The 21,877-nt window shown below is 35.3% G+C and overlaps 1 long non-coding RNA gene across 1 annotated transcript; it reads right to left on the bottom strand.

Moving 5' to 3' along the window:
* Positions 1-14,929: 14,929 nt before the first annotated feature.
* Positions 14,930-18,002, bottom strand: LOC128287767 (uncharacterized). The gene is made up of 2 exons (XR_008278468.1): positions 17,914-18,002; positions 14,930-15,122 (listed from the first exon to the last, which is right to left on the bottom strand). It is a non-coding gene; the product is annotated as an uncharacterized LOC128287767 (long non-coding RNA).
* Positions 18,003-21,877: the final 3,875 nt, after the last annotated feature.

Raw genomic sequence — 21,877 nt, 5'->3', positions numbered from 1 at the left:
CTTTAGGGTATTTGAACTAAACGTTTTGAATTATGGCATGTATAGTAGGCTTAATTATTTTGTTACGTGTCATATTTGTCTAGGTTTAAAATATTAGTTACAAGATTTCGACCAGCTAATTTGTACAAGCCATTAAAGTTGGCTAATATTGTTCAAGACATATATTATACGATGCACTATCAAATTGGATGACATATTTATATTTCGGTTATGTTTAATGGTATGTGTTATGTTCGGTAATACCTTGTATCCTGTTCCTAAGGATTTGATAACGGGTAATGTGACAACCAATTAGGGCCTAATCGGAATGGTGGTTTCGTGACCACAAATCCGAGATAGAAATAATTGTTTTATAAATATTTTGGGGTTTATGATATGATTGCATGATTGTGTGAAAATTTTGTGATGAAATTCTATGCCTAAAGTGTTTAAATTGAAAGTAGGGACTAAATCGAATAAGTTGCAAAATTTGCATACTAGAAATTTTAGTATGAAATTGTTTTGAAATATTTATTAGGAGGTCTTAAATAGCAATTCTACCAATTTTAAGTTCATGGACAAATTTAGGACATGGAAGGAATTTTTGGAAAGTTTAGTAGTAAGGGTATTTTAGTCATTTTGATATTAAATGAAATAAAATGGGAAAAATAACACAAAATAGTCATCTTCCCCATTTAGTTGCTGCCGAAACTTCACTCTCTCCATAGCTAGGATTCTTCAACTTTCAAGCTCCATAGTAAGTGATTCTAAGCCCGCTTTTAATGTTCTTTACGTTTTTGGAATCCCGGAAGCTCGATTAAGCTTATGCTAGTAATAATTTAACCTAGGGTTCATATTTGGAAAAATACCCATAGGTGAAATTTGTGTATTTTGATGTTTTATGATAGAATATGAGGTTTTAAATTGTGTTAAATAATTTGTGCTACTCGGTTTTAAGTGAAAACGAGTAAAAGCAAGATAATCGGTAAAATACCTAATGTTCATAACTATATGATAGAGTGGGAATTTGATGTTGTTGTAGAAGAGAAAATGTTCAGCATATCATAAAACATAAGAATAAGTGCTGAAATTAAATTCCGAGCCTAGGGGCAAAATTGTAATTTTGTAAAAGTTAGGGGCAAAATGTAATTTTTCTACAATGTGATTTTGGATTGAAATAAATAGTATGAGTATTAAATGAGCTAAATGTGTTATTATAGATCAAGAAAGGCGCGGAACTGACCTCGAACGGGGGAAAGAAAAAGTTTTGGACTAAATTGCAAAATTTCCATATTTTGCACCAAGGTAAGTTGTATGTAAATATTACAATAATTTCATGTACATTCTTATATTTCAGCCTATTATATAAATATACTAGCTGATGTTAAAATATAAATTGACTATGGGAAGAATGGAAATAAATACAGAGAGAGAGATCCCGGTTGAACATTCGGAGAGATCGAATGAAATAGAGGGAGCGTAGCTAGGTCACATGTATGATGCTGAGTGCACATCATGTGTACAAGAAAGCTACGAGACACCTGTAGTAGCTAGGTCACATGCGTGATACGAGATGTATCCCATGTAGACAAGAGAGCTACGTGAAAGATAAATGTAGCTAGGTCGCATGCGTGATTCCAAGTGAAGGACACCATATAGACAAGAGAGCTACGTGAAAGATAAATGTAGCTAGGTCGCATGCGTGATTCCAAGTGAAGGACACCATGTAGACAAGAGAGCTACTGAGACAAATCGGCTAGGTCGCATGAGTGGTACTAAGTGTTCCCCATGTGTACAAGAGAGCCGAACTAAATGAAGTATGATGGTGGGGTCGTGTCTTTGAAACCGTTAAATATCGAGGATTGATCCGAATTGTTCAACGGGATGGTTTTGTGGTGACATTGTGGTTTGGACCTACACTTATAGTGAATGAAATGTGGAGAAAATGAATTGTGGCATATACATATATACGATAAAATGAGGTTAGCATAAAGAATGTGTGAAAGAGTGAAATTAGTATTAAAACTGTTTTTAGATGGCAGCAGTGACGTGATTTTGAAAAATCACCAAAAATAGGAGGAATATAATTAGAGGTTGAATGAGATGTGAAATTAAATCTTAATGAGTCTACTTTCATATAAAAGAAGCAGGGCAAGCAAAGGAATTCTATATTTTGAGATATTTACAATTGTAACTGACTTGCTCAGGATGAATACGTGATCCCCTGTTTCCACTTTGAAAAATCATTAAAAATTGTACAAAGCAAACTAAGAAATATAGTTTACATGCCTAAATTCCTTATTGAGACTAGTTTTAAATACAACAGACTTCAGGGTTGTTTGAGTTATGTACTGAGAGAAATTCAATTCGTAGTGGACAGAGGTCAGGCCAGTCGAGCTGTGTAACAGGGGAAACTTTAACTAATAAACTGTACTAATCTGCTGAACCAAAAATTATAAAAAAATTTAGCAAGAAGCTTTATGAGTCTAGATTCAGGAAATTTTACGGATATGAATTTCGAGTTTTGTAACTCGAGTTATGATTTATTTAGTGAATATGACACAGCAGAGACACCTTAATCGAAGTGGAATAAGTAGTGAAGTTAAAGTAGACATACTTGAATTGTTGTGTAAACATGTTAGATTCTTAAATTAGTATTTACATACTACTTACTAAGCTATAAGCTTACTTCGCTTTCTCTCTTTTGTCTTATAGTGTTCTCCACTTGCTCAGAGTCAAGGATCGTGAAGATCTACCCGCACTATCATACTTTGGGGTATTTGAACTAAATGTTTTGAATTATGGCATGTATAGTAGGCAAAAATTATTTTGTTATGTGTCATATTTGTCTAGGTTTAAAATATTAGTTACAAGATTTCGACCATTACTTTGTACAAGCCATAAAAGTTGGCTAATATTGTTCAAGATATATGTTATACGATGCATTATCAAATGGGATGACATATTTCTATCTTGGTATATGTTATGTTCGTAATACCTTGTATCCTGTCCTATGATGGTAACGGGTAAGGGTGTTACATTTAGTGGTATCGAGCTATGGTTTAGTCGGTTCTCGGACTAATAAAGTGTGTGTAAAAGTCTAGCTATACATGCCATAAAAATATTGTGATAGTGTGGTGACTCTGATTATTCTAAGTCGTGTTTTGTTTTAATATAGTAATGGATCTTGAAGGAACTGCGGATGATGATCTTTTAGTAATGCGCCGGCTCCGCACAAGGGACCGCTACTGTGGAAAGTAGACTGAGACATTGGGACAAGGAGATGAGGCTCGGGCGCCTTTCTCCAAATGATGAACAATTGGTATACTGAATTTATTCGAGCAAATCCAAATGCTCAACCTCCTCCACCCCCTCCTATACCTCAGACGATTCCTGTAGCTGCTCAAGGTATAAATTTGGTAAGAATGAACAAGCCTCCGGTTGACAAGATTCGAAAACAAGGGGCGAAGAGTTTAGAGCAAAGGTTGATGATGATCCCGAGAAAGCGGAATTCGGCTTGAAAATTCTACCGTGTATTTGATGAGCTCTCATGTACACCGAGGAATGCTTAAAGTGTCTTTGTATCACTTTTGAGAGATTCTACCTACCACCGGTGGAAGACTTTGGTTGCAGTGTTGCCAAAAGAAAAAGTTACTTGGGATTTCTTCCAGAAGAATTTAGAAAGAAATACATAAGTCAGCGATTTATTGATCAAAACGGAAGGAGTTCCTTGAATTGAAGCAAGGAAAAATGTCTGTCGCAGAGTATGAACGCGAATTTGTAAGACTCAAAGAAGTATGCCCAGAATGTGTGTCCACCGAGGCCATTATGTGTAGAAGATTTGAAGATGGGCTGAATGAGGACATTAAAGTGTTTGTAGGATTTTGGAGTTGAAAGAATTTGTAGTATTGGTTGATCGAGCTCTTAAAGCCAAGAATTGAACAAAGAAAGAAGAAAAGTCGCTATTGAGGCTCGAGATGTCGAAAAAAGACAGATAAGTAAGCCATTTCAATCTCAACCAAAGAGGTCCAAAGAGACAAACCCTCGAATGACAGTTTCAATTGGGGATTTACACAGAGATCGTGGTAGAGCATATTCGGGTCTAAAGCTCAAGCTACTTGGTGGCAAGTGTGGGTAATGTGCGACCTAGAAAGCCCGAGTGTCAAGCAATGTGGCGTGCAACATTATGGTGAGTGTTGGGGACCGAGCGAGCTTGTTTCAGTCTTGTTCTCATGAGCATTTTATTAGAGACCGTCCGGAGAAGGTTAAAGAAGAAAGATTTCAGAGTGTTAGATGAATACCACCGCTAGTAGAGGTAGACCACCGAGAAATCTGGAGGTGGGACTAGTAGTAGAACTGTGATGAAAGATTTAACGGCAAAATCGAAGCTAGAGCACTGCTAGAGCTTATGCTATACGTGCTCGAGAAGATGCATCATCTCCGATGTCATTCTTGGTACATTTTCTCTTTATGATACTATTGTTATTGCATTGATTGATCCCGGTCCACCCATTCCTATATTTGCATGAATTTAGTATCCAATAAAAAGTTGCTGTTGAATTTATCGAGTTTACGATTAAAGTGTCGAACCCTTAGGCCAATATGTGCTAGTTGACAAGGTTTGCAAGAATTGCCCATTAATGATTCAAGGTCACTGCTTTCCGCCAACTTGATGTCTGTTACCATTTGGTGAGTTTGACGTTATCTTGGGAATGGACCGTTAACATTGTATGATGCTAAGGTAGATTGTAAACAAAAGACACTAGAGTTAAAATGTGAAAATGGAGAAATTCGTGGGTTGAAACAGACGAATCAAATAAATCGCCTATGGTGATTTCGCATATGTCCGCACGAAATACATGAGAAAAGGGTGTGAAGCTTATCTCGGCTTATGTAATGAATGTTGAGATGTCTCAACTGAAATTTGAATCAATTACCTATAGTCTGTGAGTTTCGGATGTATTTCGGAGGAATTGCAGGGTTGCCTCCAAACAGAGAGATAGATTTTGCCATTGATTTGTTGCTTGCATCTGCACCGATCTTGATTGCTCCATATAGAATGGCTCCGATGAATTAAAAGAATTGAAGGCTCGGTTGCGGGAGTTAACGGACAAGGGATTTGTGAGACCGAGTTTCTCTCCACAGGGTGCTCTGTATTATTCAGAAAGAAGAAGGATGGTTCGGTGAGACTTTGCATTGATTACCGTCGACAATAAGGTGACTATAAAGAACAAGTACCCATTGCCGAGGATTGATGATTTATTCGATCGCTTAAAGGGGGCCACAGTGTTTTCAAAGATTGATTTGAGGTCCGGTTACTATCACCGAGAGTTAAGGAGTCGATGTGCTTAAAACCGCCTTTAGGACAAGGTATAGACATTATGAGTTTCTGGTGATGCCTTTTGGCTTAACAAATGCTCCAGCCATATTTATGGACTTAATGAATCGGATTTTCCGGTCATATTTGGATAAGTTTGTAGTAGTGTTTATAGATGACATTTTAATTTATTCTCGAGATGAGTTTGAACATGCCGAACACTTGAGAACTATATTGCGATCTTGAGAGAAAAGAAACTGCTTGCCAAGTTTAGTAAAAGTGAGTTCGCTTCGTGAAGTCGGATTTTTGGGGCATATAGTCTCGGTGATGGTATTCGGGTGGATCCAAGCAAGATTTCTGCGATCGTTGATTGGAAACCGCCAAGAATGTATCTGAGGTTAGAAGCTTTTAGGCTTGGCCGGTATTATAGGCGTTTTGTTGAAGGATTTTCGATAATTGCCTCTCCTATGACTAAATTGTTGCGAAGAATGTTAAGTTTGAATGGACTGATAAATGTCAACGAGTTTTGAAAAGTTGAAAGCACGATTGACCAAGCACCAATTTTAGTACAAATTTTAGTCGAAAGGAGTTCGTAATTTATAGTGATGCATCATTGATGTGCCTTGGATGTGTGTTGATGCAAGAGGGCAAAGTAGTAGCTTATGCTTCGAGGCGCTTAAAACCGCATGAGAAGAACTATCCTACACATGATTTGGAATCGTCATTGTTGTTTTTGCCTTGAAGATTTGGCGACATTATTTATACGGTGAAAATGCCGAATTTTTACCGATCACAAAAGTTTGAAGTACTTGATGAATCAAAAGGACCTAAATTTGCGACAATAAAGATGGCTTGAATTATTAAAGGATTATGATCTAGTGATTGATTATCATCCGGAAAAGCAAATGTAGTTCTTGACGCCTTGAGCGAAAATTTCTTTTCACTTTGAGAGCCATGAACACGGGTTAGCATTGTCGATGACGGGTCAATTTTAGCGAGATGAGAGCTAAACCGTTATTTCTCCAGTTGATTTGTGATGCTCAAAAGAATGATAGTGAGTTGCGGATCAAGAGAACTCAATGCGAATCAAAGTTATGACTCGATTTTCGAGTTGGACCAGATGACTGCTTTGATGTTTCGAGACAGAATATGTGTGCGAAAAATGATAAATTGATTCGAAAATATTACATGAGGCGCACAATGGTCTGTTTATCAGTTCACCCCGGTAGCACAAAAATGTATAATGATTTAAAGAAGTCAGTATTGGTGGCGGTATGAAAAGGGACATTTCGAGTTTGTAACTAAGTGTTTGATCATCAACAAGTAAAAGCTGAACATCAAGTACCTTCAGGATTACTTCAACCGGTAATGGTGCCTGAGTGGAAATGGGACAAGATTACCATGGATTTTGTAACCGGTTTGCCTTTAACCCCTAAAAAGAAGGATGCTGTTTGGGTAGTGGTTGATAGATTAACAAAGTCAGCCCACTTTATACCAGTACGTACCGATTACTCACTTGATAAATTAGCCGAATTATATATTGCTGAAATTGTGAAGTTGCACGGAGTACCTATGTCTATAATATCAGATAGAGATCCAAGATTTACCTCGAGATTTTGGAAAAAGTTACAAGAAGCTTTGGGTACAAAATTGAACTTTAGTACCGCATTTCATCCACAAACAGATGGTCAAACGGAAAGAGTAATCCAGGTACTCGAAGATATGCTTAGATGCTGTGTTTTAGAATTTGGAGGTAGTTGGGAGAAATATCTATCTTTGATTGAGTTTGCCTACAATAACAGCTTATCAATCAAGTATACAAATGGCACCGTCTGAAGCCTTATATGGTCGTAAGTGTCGGACTCCTTTATATTGGACCGAGCTTAGTGAGAAACAGATTCACGGAGTTGATCTAGTTAAAGAAACCAAGAGAAAATAAAAGTAATTCGGGATTGCTTGAAAGTCGCTTCAGATCGACAAAAGTCATATGCGATTTAAAAGAAAAGAGATTGAATTTCAAGTGGGTGATAAAGTGTTCTTGAAGGTGTCACCATGGAAAAGATTCGAGATTTAGTCGAAAAGGCAAGTTGAGTCCGCGTTTTATTGGGCCGTCGAGATTCTTGAGAGAATTGGACCATGGCATATCGGTTGGCCTTACCGCAGAGTTAGAAAAGATTCATAACGTGTTTCATGTATCAATGTTGCGACGTTATCGTTCGATCCTTCACATGTGATTTCCCAACGAAATTGAGATTCGATCGGATATGACCTATGAGGAGGAACCAATAAAGATTTTGGCTCGAGAAGTTAAACAGTTAAGAAACAAAAGTATAGCCTTAGTGAAAGTATTGTGGCACGACATGGGATAGAAGAGGCTACGTGGGAACCCGAGGAAGCTATGAGGAAACAAAGACCCAAACCTCTTTCTGGGTAAGATTTTCTGGGACGAAAATCTCTAAAGGGGGGAGAATTGTGACAACCCGAATTAGGGCCTAATCGAATGGTGGTTTCGTGACCACAAATCCGAGATAGAAATAATTGTTTTATAAATATTTTGGGGTTTATGATATGATTGCATGATTGTGTGAAAATTTTGTGATGAAATTCTATGCCTAAAGTGTTTAAATTGAAAGTAGGGACTAAATCGAATAAGTTGCAAAATTTGCATACTAGAAATTTTTAGTATGAAATTGTTTTGAAATATTTATTAGGAGGTCTTAAATAGAAATTCTACAAATTTTAAGTTCATGGATAAATTTAGGACATGGAAGGAATTTTTGGAAAGTTTAGTAGTAAGGGTATTTTAGTCATTTTGATATTAAATGAAATAAAATGGGAAAAATAACACAAAATAGTCATCTTCCCCATTTAGTTGCTGCCGAAACTTCACTCTCTCCATATCTAGGGATTCTTCAACTTTCAAGCTCCATAGTAAGTGATTCTAAGCCCCGTTTTTAATGTTCTTTACGTTTTTGGAATCCCGGAAGCTCGATTAAGCTTATGCTAGTAATAATTTAACCTAGGGTTCATATTTGGAAAAATACCCATAGGTGAAATTTGTGTATTTTGATGTTTTATGATAGAATATGAGGTTTTAAATTGTGTTAAATAATTTGTGCTACTCGGTTTTAAGTGAAAACGAGTAAAAGCAAGCATAATCGGTAAAATACCTAATGTTCATAACTATATGATAGAGTGGGAATTTGATGTTGTTGTAGAAGAGAAAATGTTCAGCATATCATAAAACATAAGAATAAGGGCTGAAATTAAATTCCGAGCCTAGGGGCAAAATTGTAATTTTGTAAAAGTTAGGGGCAAAATGTAATTTTTCTACAATGTGATTTTTGGATTGAAATAAATAGTATGAGTATTAAATGAGCTAACTGTGTTATTATAGATCAAGAAAGGCGCAGGCCGACCTCGAGCTGGGAAAGAAAAAGTTTTGGACTAAATTGCAAAATTTCCATATTTTGCACCAAGGTAAGTTGTATGTAAATATTACAATAATTTCACGTACATTCTTATATTTCAGCCTATTATATAAATATACTAGCTGATGTTAAAATATAAATTGACTATGGGAAGAATGGAAATAAATACGAGAGAGAGATCCTGGTTGAACATTCGGAGAGATCGAATGAAATAGAGGAGCGTAGCTAGGTCACATGTATGATGCTGAGTGCACATCATGTGTACAAGAAAGCTACGAGACACCCAGTAGTAGCTAGGTCACATGCGTGATACGAGATGTATCCCATGTAGACAAGAGAGCTACGTGAAAGATAAATGTAGCTAGGTCGCATGCGTGATTCCAAGTGAAGGACACCATGTAGACAAGAGAGCTACGTGAAAGATAAATGTAGCTAGGTCGCATGCGTGATTCCAAGTGAAGGACACCATGTAGACAAGAGAGCTACGAGACAAATCGGCTAGGTCGCATGAGTGGTACTAAGTGTTCCCCATGTGTACAAGAGAGCCGAACTAAATGAAGTATGATGGTGGGGTCAGTGTCAAACCGTTAAATATCGAGGATTGATCCGAATTGTTCAACGGGATGGTTTTGTGGTGACATTGTGGTTTGGACCTACACTTATAGTGAATGAAATGTGGTGAAAATGAATTGTGGCATATAGATATATACGATAAAATGAGGTTAGCATAAAGAATGTGTGAAAGAGTGAAATTAGTATTAAAACTGTTTTTAGATGGCAGCAGTGACGTGATTTTGAAAAATCACCAAAAATAGGAGGAATATAATTAGAGGTTGAATGAGATGTGAAATTAAAGCTTAATGAGTCTACTTTCATATAAAAGAAGCAGGGGAAGCAAAGGAATTCTATATTTTGAGATATTTACAATTGTAACTGACTTGCTCAGGATGAATACGTGATCCCCTGTTTCCACTTTGAAAAATCATTAAAAATTGTACAAAGCAAACTAAGAAATATAGTTTACATGCCTAAATTCCTTATTGAGACTAGTTTTAAATACAACAGACTTCAGGGTTGTTTGAGTTATGTACTGAGAGAAATTCAATTCGTAGTGGACAGAGGTCAGGCCAGTCGAGCTGTGTAACAGGGGAAACTTTAACTAATAAACTGTACTAATCTGCTGAACCAAAAATTATAAAAAAAATTTAGCAAGAAGCTTTATGAGTCTAGATTCAGGGAAATTTTACGGATATGAATTTCGAGTTTTGTAACTCGAGTTATGATTTATTTAGTGAATATGACACAGCAGAGACAGCTTAATCGAAGTGGAATAAGTAGTGAAGTTAAAGTAGACATACTTGAATTGTTGTGTAAACATGTTAGATTCTTAAATTAGTATTTACATACTACTTACTAAGCTATAAGCTTACTTCGTTTTCTCTCTTTTGTCTTATAGTGTTCTCCAGCTTGCTCAGGAGTCAAGGATCGTGAAGATCTACCCGCACTATCATACTTTGGGGTATTTGAACTAAATGTTTTGAATTATGGCATGTATAGTAGGCAAAAATTATTTTGTTATGTGTCATATTTGTCTAGGTTTAAAATATTAGTTACAGTACTCGACCAGTTACTTTGTACAAGCCATAAAAGTTGGCTAATATTGTTCAAGATATATGTTATACGATGCATTATCAAATGGGATGACATATTTCTATCTTGGTATATGTTATGTTCTGGTAATACCTTGTATCCTGTTCCGGCGACGGTAACGGGTAAGGGGTGTTACAGGTAAGGGGTGTTACAAGTTGTAACAGCCCGATTTAGACCCTAGTCAGAATAGTGGTTTTGGGACCACAAATCAGAGTCAAAAAATTATTTTAATATTATTTTCCATGTTTACAGTATGTGGTTAAGCATGTGTGAAAGTTTCGTATGAAAATTTAATCATTTGTGTGCTTAATTTGATAAAAGGACTTAATTGTAGAAAATGAAAAAGTGGCCTTCTATTTTTTAAAGAGCTTAATTGATGTGTTTTATTAAATGTGAATTCCTTATTAAGGAAATGGACCATTAACATGGTTAATGGACTTTTATGGACAAACATTATAAGCTTTTATATTATTTCATTAAGGGTGGATAAGTAATTTTTCAATTATGTTAATTAAATTATAACAAAACATGAAATTTGTTCATTTCTTTCCTTGTTAGCTGAATATTGAAGTAGAAAAGAAGATATTTCTTCCTTTAGGGTTTGGCACATAGATTACTTGATTAAGGTATGGATTTTGGTCCCTTTTTGATAATTTCTACATTTTTGTGGTTGTTGCTTAGTAATATATCAAGCCCATGTCTCAATTTCAGATTTTGTTGATGATTTTGAGTTAAACCATTGATGAAACTATGAGTTTTATGAATTTTGATGATAGTATATGGAAGCTTGATGTTGGGTTAACATGTTTTGTCTTTGAATTTTTGATGAATTTGAGTAATTTGGGCTAAATTGTGAAAATGAGAAATTGAGGGACTAAAATGTGAAATCAATGAAATATGTGAGCTTATATGAACACTAAGAAGATTTGGCTAAGCATGTGTATAAGGAAATTTTGTGTAATTTATGATTTTATGAATTAGAGACTAAAGTGTTAAAATGTAAAAATGTGAGGGCTAATTTGTAAAGTGCCCTCAATATGTGTATATAGATTGATTGAATGATTTTTTCAATAAAAGGATTAATTTTGAATACATATAGATCAATAAAAGAGGAATTCAGATTTAGATCGAGGGAAACCGAAAGTTATCGAGTAAATGATCCGAATCGTCAATTACGAGTACGAGGTAAGTTCGTATATGATAAATGATGTTAAAATTTATGTTTTAATGCTATGATAATGCTTAAATTGTATATATTTGATTATGGTTTGAACACGATGATAAATCGAGTATGTTCGGCACTAAGTGTGCGATTCAATATAGCTTCGGCTATAAATAGCACTAAGTGTGCGAATTGGAATAGCTTTGACTATAGGAGGCACTAAGTGCGCAATACAAAGATAGTTTCAATTATTTGAGATGGCACTAAGTGTGCGAGATCGTAACAGCTTCAGCTAATCATTAATTCACTATGTGTGCAAGCTCTCAGAGTATGGAAAGACTTTCATATGAACTAAGTATTCGATCGGGAGGGGAGAATAAAAATGAATAAATACGGGAAATTTTAGGTATGTAGATACCTATGTGGTAGACGATACTATCTGTATAAAGCTTGATGTACTAGTATGAACATATTATGTGATGTGATAGAATTGATGGATGATTTGAGAACTATTAAGTGTTTATTAGTTGATGTTTTGTATTATATAAATTGTTGATTATATTTGGTGGGAACTTACTAAGCTATGAAGCTTACTATGTGAAATGTTCTCTCTTTTACAGTGTTAAAGCTAGCTCGGATCTGGGGATTGTCAGCGACTCATTCACAATATCGAACATCTATTTTGGTACCATTTGAAAGTTGTATATATGGTATATGGCATGTATAGGCTAGAAGTATGTGAATATGTATTATAAAGTGTATATCATGCCATGTGATATGGCTAGATTATGGTTGAATCTATGGTTTGATTTTGGTATTTAATATGTGATGCAAAAGTGGTATAATTGATGTGTATATATATATATATATATATCTGTGTGTGACCTAATGAGGAATGGTCAATTTGGTAAGTTAGTAATGTGGTTTGGTTATGGAAATGGTATGATTTTGATATGAGAATGAATATGAAACTTAGTGATAAGAACAAGTATAATTGAATGTGTTTGGTAGGTAAATATGGTATGTTTTAGTTCGGATAATGAGCATGAATTTAGTTGATGAATATGTGATATGAATGATGAATGTTTTGTGGTTGAAATTTGTTGGAAATATGATGTATTTGATGCTTGAATGGTAATTGTAGGGAGGACCATAAAGGGGTGCCATCATGGCCTTTTAAATGACCTATCTTGCCCACACGGGCAGAGACATGGGCGTGTGTCTCAGCTGTGTTGCTCAATGGCCATTTCAAATTGAATCCGGGTAGACCACACGGTCACACACACGGGCATGTGTTAGGCCGTGTGGCCAAGTTAGTTTTGAGTACGGGCTAGGCACACGGGCGAGTGATTGACCGTGTGACCTAAGTCAGTAGCCCCCCTAATTTTCACACAGCCTGGCACACAGGCGTTTCTTGTGGCCATGTGGACAAGTCAATATGTATGCCTGTTTTGCCGTGCCTTAAACACACGAGCGTGTCTAATGCCAACAAATCCATACCTAAAATCACATCAAATTCATCGAATGACAACAAAATCAGATTAGCCAGAAAATAGAAATCCTGATTCATTAACGGACAATACTTGCAGACTTTGTCAATCAAAACACATTTGCCTAAGGGATTCAATACTCTAATCACAAATTCAGTAGACTCAACAGGAAAAGTCTTACTAGATACTAAATTCTTTATCAACGCAACTATATCTGCATTGAAAAGAGAAAAAGTACTGGAAATAACGTCTGGCGATGATGCCTCCTCCCGTGCATGAATAGCATAAGCTCGGGCAGGTGCTCATGGCTCAGACCTCCCAACAAAATCACTTATCACACCTCTACCACTAGATACATTTCCTGTATTTCTTGACAGTCTCCCTCTCGCTGTCGTATTGCTCGACATAGTGCTCAGTTGAAGAACTCGCACACACAGTGCCTCAATTACCGATCTTGCACACAAAGTGCTCGGTTAAAGGAATTCGCACACACAATGCCTCAATTACTGATCTCGCACTCATAGTGCTCGGTTAAAGGAATTTGCACACACAGTGCCTCTAATCATTCGCACACATAATGCCCATATTCATTCATTATTACACATTGAAATGACTTAACCAAGTCTATAAAACATCATATATGTACACTTTAAACGTATTCTTTCATTTAACTTTGAATTCATATAGTAATGAACACTTAAACCTTGCTCGAATCACCGGCATTAAGCCTGCTAGGCACGAAGACCCGAATACACATCACCGGCACGAAGCCTGCTAGGCACGAAGGCCCGAATACATATCACCAAAGACGAAGCTCGCTAGGCACGGCGTCGAATACATATCACCGGCACAAAGCCAGCTAGGCACGAAGGCCCAAATGCACATCATCGGCACGAAGCCTGCTAGGCACGAAGGCCCGAATACACATCATCGGCACGAAGCCTGCTAGGCACAAAGGCCCGAATACACATCATCGGCACAAAGCCTGCTTGGCACGAAGGCCCGAATACACATCACCGGCACGAAGCCTGCTAGGCACAAAGGCCCCAATACACATCACCGGCACGAAGCTTGCTTGGCACGAAGGCCTCAATACACATCACCGAGTTTCATGCATATTTATTCACATTTTAATACATTTCATGTAGCATATCATATTTGTAATTCACTTACTTCGTTTCAATATATACATATCATATACACCTTGACATTATATCATAGATATCATTTACATGTAGGCTCATTCCAAATACATTATTTTCTCTTCAAAGTTCTCATTCACATATTTAAAACATAACATCATATATAACATTAACAAAGCATAAACTACATGAAATTCCATCTCTAATAGATGACATATATATGTATATATTTACCATTTACATAAAATCCTCGAACCAAAATATAACTTATCATGCATACAATATACATCACTATTATCCTAATATACTTTTCCATATTTATTTCATAACACATACAACAAAATTACTTTGCATTTCAATACTTCAAATGTATATCATACTTCTATTCATACCTTTCTCAAATTTGACACATCATAAGCATGTTTCGATCCTCTCAATACCATCTGCTACAGCTTGATCGGGATTGGAATTCATTATATTACGAAAAACACATTTTAACTATCAGAAATCATCACACTATCATTTTATCACTTTATGGCATATATAGCTAGACTCACACGTGCTACGTTAGTCCTAGAATCGACTAAAACGTAGCTCTGATACCACTAAATGTAACACCCTTATCCCGTAGCCGTCGTCGGAATAGGACGAGGCGTTACCAGAAATTAGGAATCGGATCAGAACAGTAAAATTTTGAGCCTTTTCTTAAATAAAAGATCATTTATATATAAAACTAATAGATACAAACAAAGATCGAATTTAAAACTTATAAAAGTAAACTTCTATAAGATGCCATATTCGCATGGCTTATATACAATAGTCAAAATATCATTCTACTTATAGTCTAACCTATACATGCCATAAGCTAAGTCCAAAACACATGATAACCACAATAGTAGATAGTGTGACGAAGTGCTGACGATCCCCGTGCTAATAGTAAGAGTCAACGATCTACAAAAATAAATAGAGAAACATAACATTCAAAGTAAGCTTTCATAAGCTTAGTAAGTCTTAAGCAATTTAAACAGTTGAACTTAAAAACAAACCAAATGTTCGAAATCACATAACACTTTCTGAGTACAATACTATTTGGCCGATTATGCACAAACACATATCATTTTACTCCGTTTATACTCAAACTCATATAAACATAGTATTTACAAGCTTCCGGATTAACTTTAATTCTTTCAAATTTCACTAGTGTATCATTTCTTACCCACACTTACTTTCAACATTCATAGTTAAATGGCATATCGAAAACTATCTTGTAACTTTGCATAATAACCTAATGCACACATATACAAATATACATATGAATTTACCACATCTTTTCATATGCTTCTCATTACACATTCTTTATTCTTGTCGATCAATCTCACATAAATAATATATATTCTCGTCGATCAATCTCACATAAATAATATATATATCACATACCGAATCACTTAATGTGTAATACTGAGTTCAATTTATCATCTTAGCATAGGATCTCGTAGTCATATGCTTTATCAATTCACTAGCATTTGGCTGCGAGGTATAAAACCCGAGCATAACACCAAAGACAAAGCCTACGGGACTTTAAACCCGGATACAATCTCAAAGACAATTTATTTTATATACTTTTTACTAACTTTGGCCTCATCAAATATCTAATAATACCCACATTTGATAATTGGTCATTCGCCACATTATATACACATAAACATATGTACATTTCACACTTGCCCATTCGGCCACACCACATACACAAGCACATATATAAGATAATGCTTTTATCAATTCTTGCTAATACATCATATACTTTGCTTTCATTTAAATAACCACTCAGCCATATTACATTTCTACGTAACCATTCGGCCTCACTATACAAATAAGATAGCACACATTTTCATAAAGGCCCTTCAGATAACTTGCACACATTTAATATTAGCCATTTCGACCTCACCACATATACATATCTTGTACATCAATTTTATCATATCAAAACCACTTATATATCATTTCCTAACATCACAATTCAAAATTCACATATGGTTCTAATCAATATCTTATAAGCAACTCAAACAGTTTTATCAATGTTTACAACATATTCTCAAGTTTACGACAAGCTGTCTTCCTGCACAATGGTCACTAAATTATTTATATCTGGAGCTACGAAACTCCGAATTAAGTTCCATGAATTTTCCCTAAAATTAGACTCATTTATCTTTCTTCCATTAAATTTTCAAAATTTTTGGTCAATCCATTTAGTACAGTTTATTAGTTAAAGTATTCCATGTTTCAGGGTATGACTATCTCGACCCCTGTACACTACTTAACTGAATTTCTCCCCTGCATGAATTCCAATGACCATACCGCTTTCTTTCCCGTACAAATAGACTCAATAAGAATCCATGAATGTAAGGTATGACTCTTAATAATTTGTTTACAATTTATGGTGAATTTATAAATTCAGAACAGGGGATCTCGAATTCATTTAGACTCTGTTTTACAAGAATTCAAATATCACACAATATAGAATTCTTTTTCTTCCCCTGTTTCTTTCATGTGAAAATAGACTCATTAAGATTTAATCCCATATTTTGTTCTGCGTCTAACTCATTTTCCACTATTTTTAGTGTATTTTCAAAGTTACACTACTGCAGTAACTCAAATCTGTCAAGGCTAAGTTACTCATTCATGATCATTGTTCACAAAATTAATACAACATCATTTCATCCATCATGGTAAGAACACATATTATGCATCATAGATCATCACATATCAAGGCATTCTCATAGGCTTAGTATAAATGCTTGCACAACTCGTAACATAACTCAAGTGCATACTCACCAATGACTTACCTCATTCGGACCATCATCAACTCTTTCCCTGGATTACCCGTTGAACACTTGGAATACTAATTGGATACTCGGAAAAGCCTTTGCACATAAGTGCCTCAATTGTAGCTAAAGCTACCTCATATCTCATGACATTTCAATGCTCACTCTCGAGCTAGTCATCTAGAGTCATAATTCCTAGTGACATGGCACTCGTATCCTATTCTATTCCAAATGTTCAAACGAGATTTTTTTCTTTGTCTTATCATATTTCTATTAATCACATACACATTAATATTTGTACAATTCATGTAATGGTAACATTTAAATATATGTATAACATGGTATTGTTTACATACGAAATTACCTCAATACCACAAAGGTAAAAAATAAGACGTAATTATCCCTTAATCGATTTCTTTCCGTTCTAGGTCCAAATCCCGATTTTCATCATCTAAAACATCACATTCAACTTATTAAAACAATGTACTGATCAAATTAGTCCATTGACACACTTGGGCTATTTTATAATTTTGCCCTATATTTTACCAAAATTACCAAATTACCCCTAGGCTCGTAAAATAATTTTTATCACATTTCTTTACTCCTTGAGTCTAGATGAACCATTTTCATAACTATAGCAACTCATAATTTTAACTATTTCACACATTTACAACTCATTTTATAACTTAGCAATCTAGCCCTTTTTAAGGTGTTTTCATGCAATTTCTTTCACAAAAGTTGTTTATTAGACAACTAGAACTCATAATCTTCCATAAAAACACAACAAGCAACACATTTACTCTCATGGCAAAACCCTAGACTCTTCATCATTTTGCACAATAGTCCCCTCTTATGAAAGCTCATGCTTTAGGGGTTACAAAAATGTAAAAATCTTCAAGAAAGACATTAAAATCACTTACTTGCTAAGCCTCAAAGTTGCTGAAAATATGAAGCTTTCAAAACCCATTTCTTGGCTGGAAAAATCGGTGGAGAGAAGATGAAAAAGGGATGATATCATCCTATTTTTATTTTATTACCTATTTGGTCAAAAGTCACCTAATATCCCATAAATTTTGCCTTTTTTAAAATTTTTGTCTCCCCTTGGCCGGCCACACACTTAAAAAGGGTCCAATTTCCCTTTAAAGGCCTCCAATTTTAGTTCTCTAGTCTATTAACACCTTTAGGCACTAAAATACAACTTTTACCTTTTACGCGATTTAGTCTTTTTTCGAAATTGGACTAGAAATCGCTAAAATTAACTTACCAAAATTTACATGCACTTATAAAATTGTATTATAACACATAAAATAATACTAAAAATAATTTTCTCTGGCCTCGGAATAGTGGTCCCGAAACCACTGTTCCGACTAGGCCCAAAATCGGGCTGTTACATGTGGCTTGACATTTAGGGATTTTCGTCTTCGAAAATCTTAGTAGCGACTAGGTTAGTCCTCTTATTGAATTATGTCCATATAAACATTAGCTCATCGATATCAATTGTAATTCATTACTACTTTCACATCGATCTACAAAATCACTTTCTTATCTTAAAACAAATACATAAATATTTCTACAAGTATACACATACATCTCATTTTCTTGATTTCATAAGCAGTAATCACTTAATTGAATTTATACTTGCATTTCAAACACATATAAATCACATATTAACATGTATAATACATAACATCAACTCACATATTCATAACCCATATTTTCATTCATGTATAAGCTGTAACCTGGCCGAAAGTACACATATTCTCAAACATCCCAATGAATATCTTTTATAACTTTATCACATCTCAATATTCAACTTAACTCATTTCCAAAAGAAAAGTCAACTTCCACGTACCTGAACATTTAGTTCATTTAGCACATTCAATCATAGTTAACGTTACCCAGATACAATCGATTAAGCATAAAGCTTAATATAATACATCGGCATGAGATTTATTCTAGCGCATAACTCAGATATCCAAAATTATCAAGATTCATCAAAATTCTTACAAACTTTCGAATGTCGAAACTTAATCAAAATAATTTCTTGAACAAGATTAACAAAATAGTATCCATTCAGCAATAGCACATATAACTTCATATACCGAGAATCTCATAGACTAAATCCATAACACATTTTCAACTAAGCACTTAAGTGTACATATAACGTAAATCCATTCCTTAACAACATATCCACCATTTTTTTACGTATCCACTTATAACAAAATTACAGTAAAACAATAATCAATCGTCAATTTATATCTATTAATCCCCAATTCAAACTCAAATACCGAATATCGTATCTAATTAAAATTCAACATCTAACTTCAATTCTACTTCCTAACATTTGTCAATTTAAAGAGCGTCGTACTTGTCTGAGTATGTCGTTTACTTAAAGCCATAGTCCAACCATGTTCTTACATGTTATCACATATCGAGTCGATGCCATGTCCTAGACATGGTCTTACACAACATCTCAAATCAATGCCTTCATCCCAGATGAGGTCTTACATGAATCTCATTTCACACACTTAGTGCTCCCTAGCTCGATTGTAAGTGCTCCCTAGCCCCGTTTTTAAAGTTCTTTACATTTTTGAAATCTCAGTAACTTGGTTAAGCTTATTCTAGCAATAATTTAACCTAGGGTTTATATTTGGAAAATACCTATAGGTGAAATGTGTTTATTTTGATGTTTTATGGTAGAGTATGAAGCTTGAACTTGTGTTAAACAACTTTTACTAACCGATTTTACATGAAAACTAGTAAAACTACATAATCGGTAAAAATACCTAATGTTCATAAGTACATGTTAGATTGCAAATTTGAGGTTGCTATAGAAGGAAAAAATGATCAGCAGGTTATAAAACATAATGAAATAGGATGAAGTTTAATTTACGAGCCTAGGGGCAAAAATGTAATTTTGACAAAGTTTAGGGGCAAAATTGTAATTTTACCAAAATATGATTTTGGGTTAATTTGAATAATTTGCATCCTAATTAGGCTATATTTGAAATGCTATATCAAGGAAAAATCGAAATTCGGGCTAAAATCAGAAAATATCAGGTTGTGGACAAAATGGTAAAAATTGCCATTTTCACATACAAGGTAAGTTCATATGATTTTTAATAATGCAATGTGTAATTTAATGTTATTGCCTTGATATTAAATGAGATGTAAGTTCACGTGTAAATGTAGTAACATAATTGTCATTTTAAGTAATTTAATGTTATTTATATGATATGATGATTATTATCATGAAATATTATGCTTTGTGGATTATTATTTAGTAATATGCAAATTATGTGAGCTACTTGATAAATATGAAATGCTACCAAGTATCGGTTCCAATCGTGGAGGACGACAAAGATGTGTGATCGAGGAAAATCTCATTTGAACTTTAGGAATAGATTAGGATACAAGTGACATGTCACTAGGATATTTGAGTTCCGAACTCATTGAGTTGAGTCCGAGTTTGTGAGATGCAACTAGGCATCCGAACTCATTGAGTTGAGTACAAGTACACTTATGGATGCGAACACCCGAGCTCGTTGAGTTGAGTCCGGGTTCACTTATGGGTGGGTTACATGGTAGCTTGGCTACACATATATTCCACAGGCTATTGAGTTTGTCTAGCTATGGGCATGGCACTTATGTGCATGCATTCCGTGTATCCGATTATATTCCGAGTGTTCAACGGGTAATTTGGCTAAGTATTTGTTGATGGTCCCAATGAGATAAGCCATTGGTGAGTATGTCTTTGAGTTATGTTACAAGTTGTACAGGTATGTACACTGAACTTATGTGAGATGCCTTGGCATGTGATGATCTATGATGTATATAGTATTTGGTGAATATTATGAAAATGACATGATTTGGAATAAGTCCTTGATACTTGATGACATTGAGATTATGGATTTATGTAACACCCCAAACCCGGCCCAGACGTTATGGCCAAATCTGACGTGCCACATTGGAGTTGAAAATCCGCGTTTCGTTTTAGTGATTTAAAAGCCATATATTTTGCTGAGTTAACAAAGTGTATGGAAGCTAGGCACCAGGTAGGTATCCGAGGCAGAGGAGGTGAGCCATGAAGGCTTCTTAAGTACCAAGCTCTTTGGTTGGATCCAATCCTAGACATGCCCACAACCATAGCCATACTTAGTTATACTGAGTTTAAATTTGTTTAAGTGGACGTCTTTGATAAATCAATTAATCGTATGCGTTAGAGATATTTTAAAAACAATTATCGTTTTGAAAACACGTCCCTAAGTCTAGCCCATTTGAATAATTATTAACCAATTTTAAAGTTATTAAAATTAAAATAATCCTGAAAAGAAATAAAAGAAAAGTTAAAATTGGCCTTATTACAACCCAAAATAAATAATAATTAAAGGAAATTAAATGAAAACCAACACTTATTTAAAAGCCCAAAGACGATCACCGTGGCCACTCTGAATCCTCTCCTACCCAAGTCCCCACATCAAGGCTCACCAAGGTTAAGGAAAGGGTGAGTTTGGAAACTAAGTGTGCAACAAGCCCCTTTCAGAGCCCAAAACAATAGCAGCCTGTTGGGTCAAAGCCCAAAACCAATCTCAAACATGTACTGGACCATAGCCCTTTTCATATTTCATAATTCATAACACTGGGCCGAAGCCTTTTCATATTTCATATTACTGGGTCGAAGCCTTTACTGTAAACGGTATGGCCCATAGGCCCATTTCAATATCACATATAATGTCAATGAAAGAATGCAACCCATTTGGGAGACTACTCAACCCACCTTCCGCTACTCTCCACCCGTACCAACCAAAGACACCATGTAGGATTAACTCGACCCACCCCGCCATAACTCTCCACCGGTAGCATAGTTGCTTTATCATATAACCG

This window comes from Gossypium arboreum, unplaced genomic scaffold (genome assembly GCF_025698485.1).
Source record: "Gossypium arboreum isolate Shixiya-1 unplaced genomic scaffold, ASM2569848v2 Contig00159_ERROPOS13710758+, whole genome shotgun sequence".
Classification (NCBI taxonomy): Eukaryota; Viridiplantae; Streptophyta; class Magnoliopsida; order Malvales; family Malvaceae; genus Gossypium; species Gossypium arboreum.
The sequence above is the reverse complement of the archived record's forward strand: the minus strand, read 5'-3'. Positions and strand labels throughout refer to the sequence as shown.